Source organism: Notolepis coatsorum (genome assembly GCF_963971535.1).
Source record: "Notolepis coatsorum genome assembly, chromosome: 5".
Classification (NCBI taxonomy): domain Eukaryota; kingdom Metazoa; phylum Chordata; class Actinopteri; order Aulopiformes; family Paralepididae; genus Notolepis; species Notolepis coatsorum.
In genome coordinates, this window is record NC_140169.1 from 42,278,192 (window position 1) to 42,289,713 (window position 11,522).

The following is an 11,522-nucleotide window of genomic DNA, read 5'->3' on the forward strand; positions in this document are numbered from 1 at the left end:
CAGTACGGTTAGTTAGGGTTAGATTTTTTTTTTTTTTTTTTTTATTCAGATAATGGTTGAAGAAGTGCGTCTTTAGTCGACGGCGAAAGATTGGACGTGATTCGGCTGTCCTAACTGGGGTGGGTAGTTCATTCCACCATTGTGGGGCAAGGACTGAGAATAGGCGACTTCTCTTTGATGACCCTCCCGGAGCTTGGATAGGAGTAGGTCTGAGGCGGCCAGAAGATGCAGAGCGTAGGGGTCTTGAGGGTGTGTAGTTAGAGACCATTGACCGGAGGTAGGCGGGAGCGGTTCCCTTTGCCGCACGGTATGCTAGGTCGAGGGCCTTGAAGCGGATTCGTGCAGCAATGGGGAGCCAGTGCAGGTCCCTAAGAAGTGGGGTGACATGGGCCGACTTCGGTAGGTTTGAGATCAGGCGGGCCGCTGCGTTCTGAATGAGTTGAAGAGGCTTAGTGGCAGTGGCCGGGAGGCCAGCGAGCAGTGCATTGCAGTAGTCGAGGCGGGAGATGACTGTTGATTGGACGAGGAGTTGGGTGGCTTCTTTTGTCAGGAAGGGGCGGATCCTTCTGACGTTGCTCAGGAGGAATCGGCAGGTTCGGGTCGTCGCTGCGATGTGAGCAGAGAAGTTCAACTGGTCGTCGAGGACAACACCAAGGTTCTTGGCGGTCGGGGACGCAGTCACAGCTGCATTCTCGACTGTGATTGAAAGGTCGGTTAGGGGGGAGGATTTGGCCGGCAGGTGGAGCAATTCTGTTTTGCTTAGGTTCAGTTTGAGTTCAAGTTCTTTAATAGTTGTCATACAGAAGTACAGAATACTTTCATACAAAATGCTTCTTACTGTTACGCTCCAGAGACTGTGCTAGACAAGATAGTATCAAATAACATAATAACATAATATAGCATGAATTTAGAAGAAGAAAATGAGGTCACAGTGTTCGGTATAGAGGTGGTTGGACGTCATCCAGGCGGAGATGTCGGACAGACAGGCCGAGATCCGCTCAGAGACGTGGATATCTGAGGGAGGGAAGGAGAGGAAGAGTTGAGTATCGTCGGCATAACAATGGTAGGAGAAGCCATGAGACGTGATAATGTTACCCAGTGATTTAGTGTAGAGGGAGAAGAGAAGGGGTCCTAAAACCGAGCCCTGGGGGACACCCGTCCGCAGGGGGCGGGTGGCCGACAGGGTCCCTCTCCATGACACTTGGTAGGAGCGGTCATTGAGGTATGATGACAGCCATGTCAGCGCAGAGCTGACACACAAAATGACATGCTCTCTCTCTATATATTTCTCTCTCTTTCTAACACACATATACATTCTCTCTCTCTAACACACACACACACACAAACAGACATGCTCTCTCTCTATCTCTCTCTTTCTAACACACACAGACATGCTCTATCTATCTATCTCTTCAATTCAAATGGGCTTTATTTCACATTCTTGTATTTCTCCCAATAGGTATGGGAGTTTTGAGTTATTGTCCATGTTTTCAAAGTCTCTTTGGGTGTTTGCAATTTGTGGGAAGTATATGTCTTGGTATAGTGGGCAGGTTGTTAAGAAGTGGAGCTCGGTTTCCACCTCATCTTGTGTGCAGTGGGTCTGTCTTCGCTTGGGAGCCAGGTCTGCCTATGGCGGCCTTTCTCGATGGCTAGGCTGTGCTCGCTGAGTCTGTACCTAGTCAAGGATCTTCTTAGTATTGGGTCAGTCACAGTGCTCAGGTATTCTGCCACTGTGTACTCTCTGTTTAGGGCCAAATTGCATTTCAATTTGCTCTGGTTTTGGGTTGTTTCTTTCCAATGTGTCTCTCTCTCTCTCTCTCTCTCTCTCTCTCTCTCTCTCTCTCTCTCTCTCTCTCTCTCTCTCTCTCTCTCTCTCTCTCTCTCTCTCTCTCTCTCTCTCTCTCTCTCTCTCTCTCTGGCCTTGCTCTGGTGGAGGGTCAGGGGCATTGCCGGGTCTGTGCAGCGATAACACTGTATATTGACTGTAGAACGGGAGCTCTCTCTCGCTCTCTCTCTTGCTATATGTTGACTGTATCATGCCCAGCCTCGGGCAGCGCTATTATTTAAGAATATGTTGACTGTATGAAAAAAAAACAAAAAAACAAAAAAAAACGTTTAGGGGGGGGGGGGGGGCCTCACGTTTAAATCTCGCACAGGGCGAATTTCTCCCAGGCGGCCCTGAGTACAGGACATGTATGAGGGCAGTGCGACTGTAGTGAGGTGTGCAGTGGGAGCAGGGCCTCCGCTAGGGGCGTGCGAGCAGTGCGGTCACACAGGGCCTCGCGAGAAGGGGGGCCTTGCGAGAAGAGAAAAAAAAGTGTTTTATTTTTATTTTTTATAAAAATTTAAATAAATAGAATGTTAACAATCACTTTCCATCACAGACCTAAATTCTAGTTTTGCTTACATGCTTATATATTTCACATTAGACACGTTTGTAGAATAGTGTTCCGGGCTCTGCGGCTCTGCAGATATACTATTGGTTTCATTTAATGACCCGTTTACTTTTTTGCAAAGCATCGTGGGAGGACTAACACTAGGGTGGGGGAAGCTGGTTGGCGTCGGTCTGGTAGTCGGTAGAGAGATGTGAAGAAGATCGGTATTATCCACGAGGGGAGGGGGTACAGGTACGGGGTCTATTCGGTGCTATCCACGGGAGCGAGTGGATATCTTGGCCAAGAGCATCCTACTTTTGAAAACCAAATGTGCAGCATCGGAGCAGAAGAAATAACGCTGCGTGCCGTAAGCTTATCAATACCAAGTATAGTGATTAGGTTATGCCAAGACGAAGAGGACATTCGGCAGATGGACTGAAGATGAAAGTTGTTGCATGTTAGAACGTTCAGTCAGGCTAGCCATGTCGGCTAGTAGCTTAGCTAAAGGCAGGGACAGCTAACTAGCGTTAGCTAACGTAGCTAGCTAGTTAGCTTTAGCTACGTAACGTTATCGAGTGCTAACGTGTGTGTAGTGGCTATTTGTCAACAACAACTAATAAAAACTAAAAAGCCACTGAAGCACCAGGGCAGCGAATCTCACGCAGATCAGGAAGTCCATTGTCCAGACAGCATTTGACAGTTTTGTGGCGTTTATTGTCTGTTAATCAAAGAATACAGAAAAATTATGTTTGATTCTATATGATCTCCTGACGCTGGTAAAAACCATATACCTTCCCTGATGCCCCCTGTGCTATTGCCTCTAATTACCTAAATACACCCAGCTGTGTTTCCCAATTGCCCAGAACCCCTTCAAAGTAAAAGCATTTAGCTGCGACTCATAATAACTTAAATAATATGGCCGTAAACAAATTGATACTACAAAATCACATAACAAATAAATGTAAAAATAGTTAATAGCTCCCACAAACCGGCCCCTAATTGTGAGTCACAATTACCCTTATATATATATATAACATGTAAGGGAGCTATTCTTTCTATTCAAGCGTCTTCTGTGTCTCCTTCTCTGCTGCCACTGAAAGAAAACAGATGGTAAGAAGACAGGATAGAAAGAGAGAATAGATAGAACAGGTATTATTATTATTCTGTGGCCTCCACCAGCAGGCAGATCTTTGTTACAGGTCTCTCCAAAACGCTGGTTTTAGTTTGGATGCACACAGACCGGACCAATCCTTTGTAGTCGGACTTGGTACTCAAAACTCGACCCATCTTCCAGGATCCTCTTGGAGCTGTAGCATCGGCAATAATGACAATATCTCCTGGGGAGAAGTTTCTTTTTGGAGCTGCCCATCTCTGTCTTTCCTGCATCACAAGTAAGTATTCGGATGTCCATCTCTTCCAAAACAGCTCTGCGATATACTGTACTTGCTTCCATTTTCTTCTGATGTACAGGTCACTCTTTTCAAAGAGTCCTGGGGGAAATATGGGTTTTCCTTTCAGCAGGAGAATATGGTTTGGGGTGAGGGCCTCAAGGTCATTAGGGTCATCAGACACTTTTGTGAGGGGTCTATCGTTTAGTATCGCCTCTACTTCACAAAACAGTGTCTGCAGGCCTTCATCATCCAAAACCTGCTGTCCAAGAACAGAGGTCAGTATACTCCTTACTGATCGAATGAGACGCTCCCAAACGCCACCTTGGTGTGAGGCTGTTGGCGTATTAAAGCTCCACTTAATTCCATCCTGAATTAAGGCATCCTGGATCCTTGCATTATTCAAAGCAGCAAGACTTTGCTTCAATTCTTTGTTTGCTCCAACAAAATTTGTGCCGTTATCAGATCTTAAATTTGACACAGGGCCTCTTCTGCATATGAATCTCCGCAAGGCGTTAATGCAAGAGTCTGTGTCAAGTGAATGTGCCACCTCCAGGTGTATTGCACGGCTGGTCAGACAAGTGAAAATCACTCCATACCTTTTTAGAAGGCTCCTTCCTCTTTTCACTTCTATGGGCCCAAAATAATCAACTCCCACTTTAGTAAAAGGAGCCTTGTCTGGCACAACTCGCTCTTGAGGCAGGTCTGCCATCTTCTGTTCCCCAAGTTTTCCTCTGTGCCGTCTACACACCATGCACTCTGTAATAGTCTTCCTTGCAGCTGAATTGGCATTGATTATCCAATACCTCTGTCGAAGTCTGTACAACATGTGGTTCCTCCCAGCGTGTCCTAGTTGTTGATGGATATGACGTAAAATGAGCTGGGAGACATGCAGGTCTTTGGAAAGAATGACAGGGTGCTTGGTTTCTGATGGTAATGCAGACCTGTTCAAACGACCACCAACTCTGAGGATGTTGTCCTCCAGTATGGGGTCTAGTTTGTACAGTGGGCTGTCCTTGGAGACGATATTTAAGCCATGTTTGAGGGAGGCAATTTCACTCTTGAACCTGTGTTTCTGAACAAAACGAATTATTGCCTTTTCTGCTTCATCACAATCGTCTGGAGTCAAATGTTTTCCACAGAGTGTGGCTTTGAAGATCTTGAGTTTCTGTTCAACTGTACTTTTCACTCCAGCATCTTTGTCATCTTCGGTAGCTTTAAGTTCCTTTCTTTTTTTACTCAGAAGCAACAGAAGTCCTTTAAGTTCAAGGAACCAGGCAACAGATGTTTTAAGCTTCTTCCAAGATGAGAAGTAGCTGATGAGATGGTCTGTTGGATTTTCTGAATCCTTAACAATGGCATTCACTGCCGCTTCTCTTTTGACCTCCGGGTCATCAATGGGAATCACTGAATCCATTTCCAGTGTAGGCCACTCATTTTCAGGCAAATACAGGAAATCTGGGCCTTTAATCCATTTTCCGTGTGTGAGAAATTCTTCAGCTCTCAATCCACGTGATGCTTCATCAGCAGGATTGACCTTGGAGCCCACATACTTCCACTGGTCAACATCTGTAGCTTCTCTGATTACAGTGACCCTGTTGGCAACAAACGTATGAAAACGTCTGGTTTCATTGGAGATGTATTTGATGACAGTCGTGCTATCGGTCCAAAACACTGACTTCTCCAGTGGCCACTGTAGTTCCCTTTGAAGCATGCCATCCATTCGGACAGCAAGGACTGCTGCTGTGAGTTCCAAACGAGGAATGGTGATGTGCTTCAGAGGTGCAACTCTGGCCTTTCCGGCAAGAAATGAAACATGCACCTTATCGTCTCTATCTTTATCCTTCAGGCTCAGGTACGATACTGTACCATAACCAGCTTCACTGGCATCAGCAAAATTATGAATTTGTGCTGTCACAGATGTTTCAAAGTTCAGGGTTTTGATACAGCGTTCCACCTTGAATACACTCATCCTTTGGAGGTCGCTCAGCCAATCAGACCACTGTTTGGAGAAGGAGGGGGAAATGTGTTCATCTTTCAACTCTGTTGTTCTTCTCATTATCTTCATGAATTGAATGTCCTCCCTTGACATTTCCAATGACCCCTCTGATGTTTTTTCATTAAAATCATGGTTGTATTGCTTCATGAGCATTTCTTCCAGATGTTCCACACATATTCGATTTGTTGTGACAACAGAGCAGCCAGTCTTAACTCTGCTGTTACTTCCACTCCTAAGTGGTCCATTTATGACCCAGCCGACTCTTGTTCTGACTGCATATGGTCCTTCACCTTGGCTGTTGATCAGCTCCCATGGTTCCATTACTTTTGCTGCATCAGTTCCGATGAGCAAATCCACATCTGCATTCAAGTCGTGCAGCTTTATGTTACTCAAGTAAGGCCATTTTTCCACATCATCCTGTCGTGGAATGTTCACACGTGACACTGGCATAGCTCTTTGGGTTAAGACATTGGGCAATTCAATAAAATCCTCCTTATCTATGCCAGACACTTCCAAGTGAGACAATACATTGGTGCTCACAATTTTCTCTTGCCCCATTGTTCGTAATAGAATATTGGCTGGCTTGCCACTTAGCCCCAGTCTCTTTGCCAGGTTATGAGTGCAAAAAGTACTGGAACTTCCGGGATCCAAGAATGCATATGTCTGCACAACTCTGTCAGTCACTTGGCCTTTCACTTGAACTGCAACAATCGAAAACACAGCATTGTCCTCATCTCCGGCCCCTATACGGCCACATGTTTGAGACTGAACAGATGTTACACTCAGATGGCTCACAGGCTCTTCTGCCTTATTAAAAGGTGTACTTATACCCTTCTGCTCAATGTGTAGGACTGATGGATGCTTTTGCTGACACACACTGCAATCCAATCGACTCCTGCAGTCTTTGCTTATGTGTCCCACTTTCAAGCAACCAAAACAAATTCCATGCTCCTTTATGAAATGGATTTTGTCCTTTTGTATCTTTAACTTAAACTGTGAGCATTTTTCAAGTGAGTGGCTTGTTCGTTGGCAGAATAAACAGCATTTGATGTGACTTTGGGCAGAGAAGGACTTGATCTTATTATCCATGTACCTTTTGTTGTTTCCTTCTTTCATTGCAGTGACACTGGTGGCAAAGGTGCTCTGTTTCCTTTGCCTTGGTTGACTGTCAATGGGGGGTTTGTTGCGGCTGGTACATTTTGAATCCTGAATATTTCCAAACAGTGGATCAGAGACAATTCTAACTTGTTTTTCAACAAAGTTCACAAGGTCAATAAATAGTGCTCTGCAACCACGTTGCTCCTGCAAATCACATGCGACGTTCCTCCATTTCTCCCTCAGCTTATAAGGAAGCTTCATCACAATGTTCCTGAGGTTTGATGGCATGTCCAACTCATTCATTTGCATGATTCTCTGTGTTAAATTAGAGCATTCTCGCAAGAACAGAGAAAATGATTGTAATGACTTTACATCTTCATCTTTAACCAGAGGCCAGCTATCAATTTTGTCCATATAAGCAGAAGCAATTTTGTATTCATTTCCAAAATGTTCAGCAAGCAGGGATTTAGCGCGTTGATATCCCTGAACAGAGGGTAGGTGCTGACAGCTTTTCACCAGGTCTCTTGGTTGTCCCCTGGTGTACTGCTCTAAAAAGTGTAAACAATCACTTGCATTGTCGGTTTTAACCTCAACACAATTTTCAAAGGATCTGATGAAGGAATGATACTGAAGAGGATCACCATCAAATATGGGTATATTTCTCACTGGTAGAGAAGATGCCAAATTTTGCTGTACCAACATTGTAGTGATGTCAGTTTGGCGTTGCATGATATTCACAATGTCATTTTGGGTGTCATTATTGCATGCCATATTCAGGGAGGATGCTCGTCCTGTCTGTTGAGCATCATGAACCACTTGTGTTGGTGCCTGAGTGTATAGTGGTCTGAGGTCCGTCTGTAATACTGCCATTTGTTTAGGCCTGACAGTCTGTGATGCATCTTTAAACCCGATGGTCTGTGATGGTCCTTTGGGCCTTACAGTGACAGCCTGGGCCTCGGGATGAAATTCATTTTGCATGTTATTTCCCTGCGGGACAAATTGACCAGCTTGAGGATTGAGTTGGCCTGTCATTCTTTGAGCTATATTCCTGTCCAGATACGAGTTCATTCCATCCGACCTTTTAGAGTTACATTTTGAATTGGTTTCCAGCACATTGATTTTCGCATTGGCTGCAGCTAGGTCAGTTTCCAGAGCAAACTGTTCCTTTTCCTTCCTTAGTTCCTCCTGCTTTGCCCTTAGTTCCTCCTGCTTTGCTTCCAACTCATGTTTCCTTTTTAAGGCTTTCATCCGCTCTAGTAGTGATGCTTTGTCAGCCTCCGCCTTTAGCCTGGTAGACGCGGTGGATGATGTCTTTGATACACTGGAGTGTGGCTTTTGTTGCTTTTCATTTGTACATGAAATGTTAGAGGCACTGTCCTCAGGATTGATATCATCAATAGCAACACTTTGTTTAGATTGAGCCTCATCATCATCTTCATTTGTTTCAACAACATCATTAGTTTCATTGTCAATATTTGCATTTGATTCCACCTGAGGGTGCCCAGCAGCAGACAACCAAACCCTTACATCCTCTGTGAAATTACAAAATTTCATTATTGTTGCATTGAAACATGTATTTTGCCTTTTAACCTCTTCCTCAGGCAAATCCATATTTATGAAAGACTCATGCATGTCCTTAGCGTCCTCATAACAATTGATGAAGTTACTCAAATGAGCTTGCACATAGTTCACATTGTCAGTAGATTTCAGCAAGGTACGTATTGGTTCAATGTATTTCTTGGCCTGTTTGATTTTTGCAGACCTCTTTTCTTGGCACGTTTGCATGTAAAATGCCAACCCTTTTGCGGTAAACTTGATGCCCCGTTTTACAGAGGGCTTGGGCGGAGCAACATTCTCCACACTTGCAACGTTTGAACCAACCACAGGCGTTGTCTCATATGTCCCAACCAGCTGCTCCATACTGTCTGATTGGTTCATACAGCCAACTTCACGTCGGAGATTTATGAATGAATGTCTTTACAATGAAGTTCAACAACTCCCAATATTCATCAACATCATTTGGCGTCGCGAGACAATAATTCAGTCACTCCAATAAGTTTGCCTTTTTCCAATAAAGCTGACGGATTATTCTTCACATACCAATGATGTTGTTTTGTTCGAGTGCGACGTCCATTAGACCGTGGTCCTCCGTTCTCCGATCGTGTCTTTAACAGGTTGATCCAAGGCAATTCAGGCTTCACAAAAGTCACTGATCATAGTCTTCGATCTCCAGACCAGACGCTGGAGCGCCAGCATCCATGTCCTCTGATCTGAATGATCATCCGTTTGAGCGTGGTGTTTCCATGTCCAAAACGTCCAACGGCAAAAATCCAAAACAACGATAAAAAGTGTCTGCTTCAATAAGGAACGGTTTTTACTTTATGTAGTGGCTATTTGTCAACAACAACTAATAAAAACTAAAAAGCCACTGAAGCACCAGGGCAGCGAATCTCACGCAGATCAGGAAGTCCATTGTCCAGACAGCATTTGACAGTTTTGTGGCGTTTATTGTCTGTTAATCAAAGAATACAGAAAAATTATGTTTGATTCTATATGATCTCCTGACGCTGGTAAAAACCATATACCTTCCCTGATGCCCCCTGTGCTATTGCCTCTAATTACCTAAATACACCCAGCTGTGTTTCCCAATTGCCCAGAACCCCTTCAAAGTAAAAGCATTTAGCTGCGACTCATAATAACTTAAATAATATGGCCGTAAACAAATTGATACTACAAAATCACATAACAAATAAATGTAAAAATAGTTAATAGCTCCCACAGTGTGGTTCAGTCGGGCTAGCCATGTCGGCTAGTAGCTTAGCTAAAGGCAGGGACAGCTAACTAGCGCTATCGAGTGCTAACGTGTGGTTCAGTCGGGCTAGCCATGTTGGCTAGTAGCTTAGCTAAAGGCAGGGACAGCTAACTAGCGTTATCGGGTGCTAATGTGTGGCAGATAAACTAGGAACAGACTCCCAAGTTCATTTCCAACAGGGGGGACAATATCATGGGACTGGTGAACTTTGTCATCTCCACGATCGTATCCTTCCTCTTGGACCTGATTCTGCGTTAGGGTGAGTTTTTAATGCAATCTATTCTGTTCCCGCCGTGGATCTCTCTCTCTTTCTCTCTCTCTCTCTTGCTCTCTCTCTCTCTCTCTTGCTCTCTCTTGCGGTCTCTCGGTCTCTCTCTGTCTCTCTCTCTCTCTCACTCAGTGTGTTGCATCATGCAAGGGTCTGCTCACACTGTGCTCGTGCAGTGTACTAAACTTAGAGTTCGATTCAAATAAGGCAAAACTACAAATCTGCATGTCGTGCTTGAAAAATTTACCTGGCTTTAAGCTTGTTTATCAGGTTCCAGGGGTGTTTTATGAATTTTCCCGGTTACTGCCAGGTGTACGATTGTACAGGTGCATTGCCACTAAGCCTCGGGCAGCGCTATTATTTAAGAATACGTTGACTCATATGCCCAGCCTCGGGCAGCGCTATTATTTAAGAATACGTTGACTGTATGCCCAGCCTCTGGCAGTGCTATTATTTAAGAATACGTTGACTATGCAAAAAATAAATAAAAAATTATTATATTAATTATTATTATTATTTTTTTCCTTTAGGGGGCGGCCTCGCGTTTAAATCTCGCACAGGGCCTCGCATTTCTCCCAGATGGCACTGAGTGGGAGTGACGGAAGGGTTCAAGGTCAGGGTAGGATTGCACCAAGGGTCGGCCCTCAGTCCTTTCTTATGTGCAGTAGTGATGGACAGGCTGACAGACGAGGTCAGGCAGGAGTCCCCGTGGACCATGATGTTTGCAGATGACATCGTGATCTGTAGTGAGAGCAGGGAGCAGGTGGAAGAGAACCTGGAGAAGTGGAGGCATGCACTGGAGAGAAGGGGGATGAGGGTGAGCAGAAGCAAGACCGAGTACATGTGTGTGAACGGGAAGGAAGACGGAGGGGTGGTGATGATGCAAGGAGTAGAGGTACCAAAAGTGGACGAGTTTAAGTACTTGGGGTCAACAGTCCAAAGTAATGGGGACTGTGGTAGGGATGTGAAGAAGAGAGTGCAGGCCGGGTGGTGCGGGTGGAGAAGGATGACAGGGGTGATCTGCGATAGAAGGGTACCAGCGAGAGTTAAGGGAAAGGTCTACAGCACGGTAGTGAGACCAGCTACTGTATGCTGTATGGTCTAGAAACTGCGGCACTGACCAACAAGCAGGTGGCGGAGCTGGAGGTGGCAGAGATGAAGATGTTAAGGTTCTCTCTGGGAGTAACAAGGTTGGACAAAAATCGAAAATGTCTACATCAGAAGAACGGCCCATGTTGAGCAGTTCAGGCAGAAAGTGAGAGAAGCAAGACTGAGATGGTTTGGACATGTGCGGAGGAGGGAGGTGGGGTACATCGGGAGGAGGGAGGTGGAGATGGAGCTGCCAGGAGAGAGGAGGGGGGGAAGGCCCAAGAGGAGGTCTATGGACACAGTGAAGGAGGACATGCGGGCAGCGGGCGTGACGGAGGACGACGCAGATGACAGGAACAGATGGAAACGGATGATCCGCTGTGGCGCCCCCTGACGGGAAAAGCCGAAAGAAAAAGAAGAAGAGTGTGGTAGTGACAGGTTAACCTTCTTTTTTTTTTTTTATATATTTTTTTTTATTATTGCAGAACAAAAA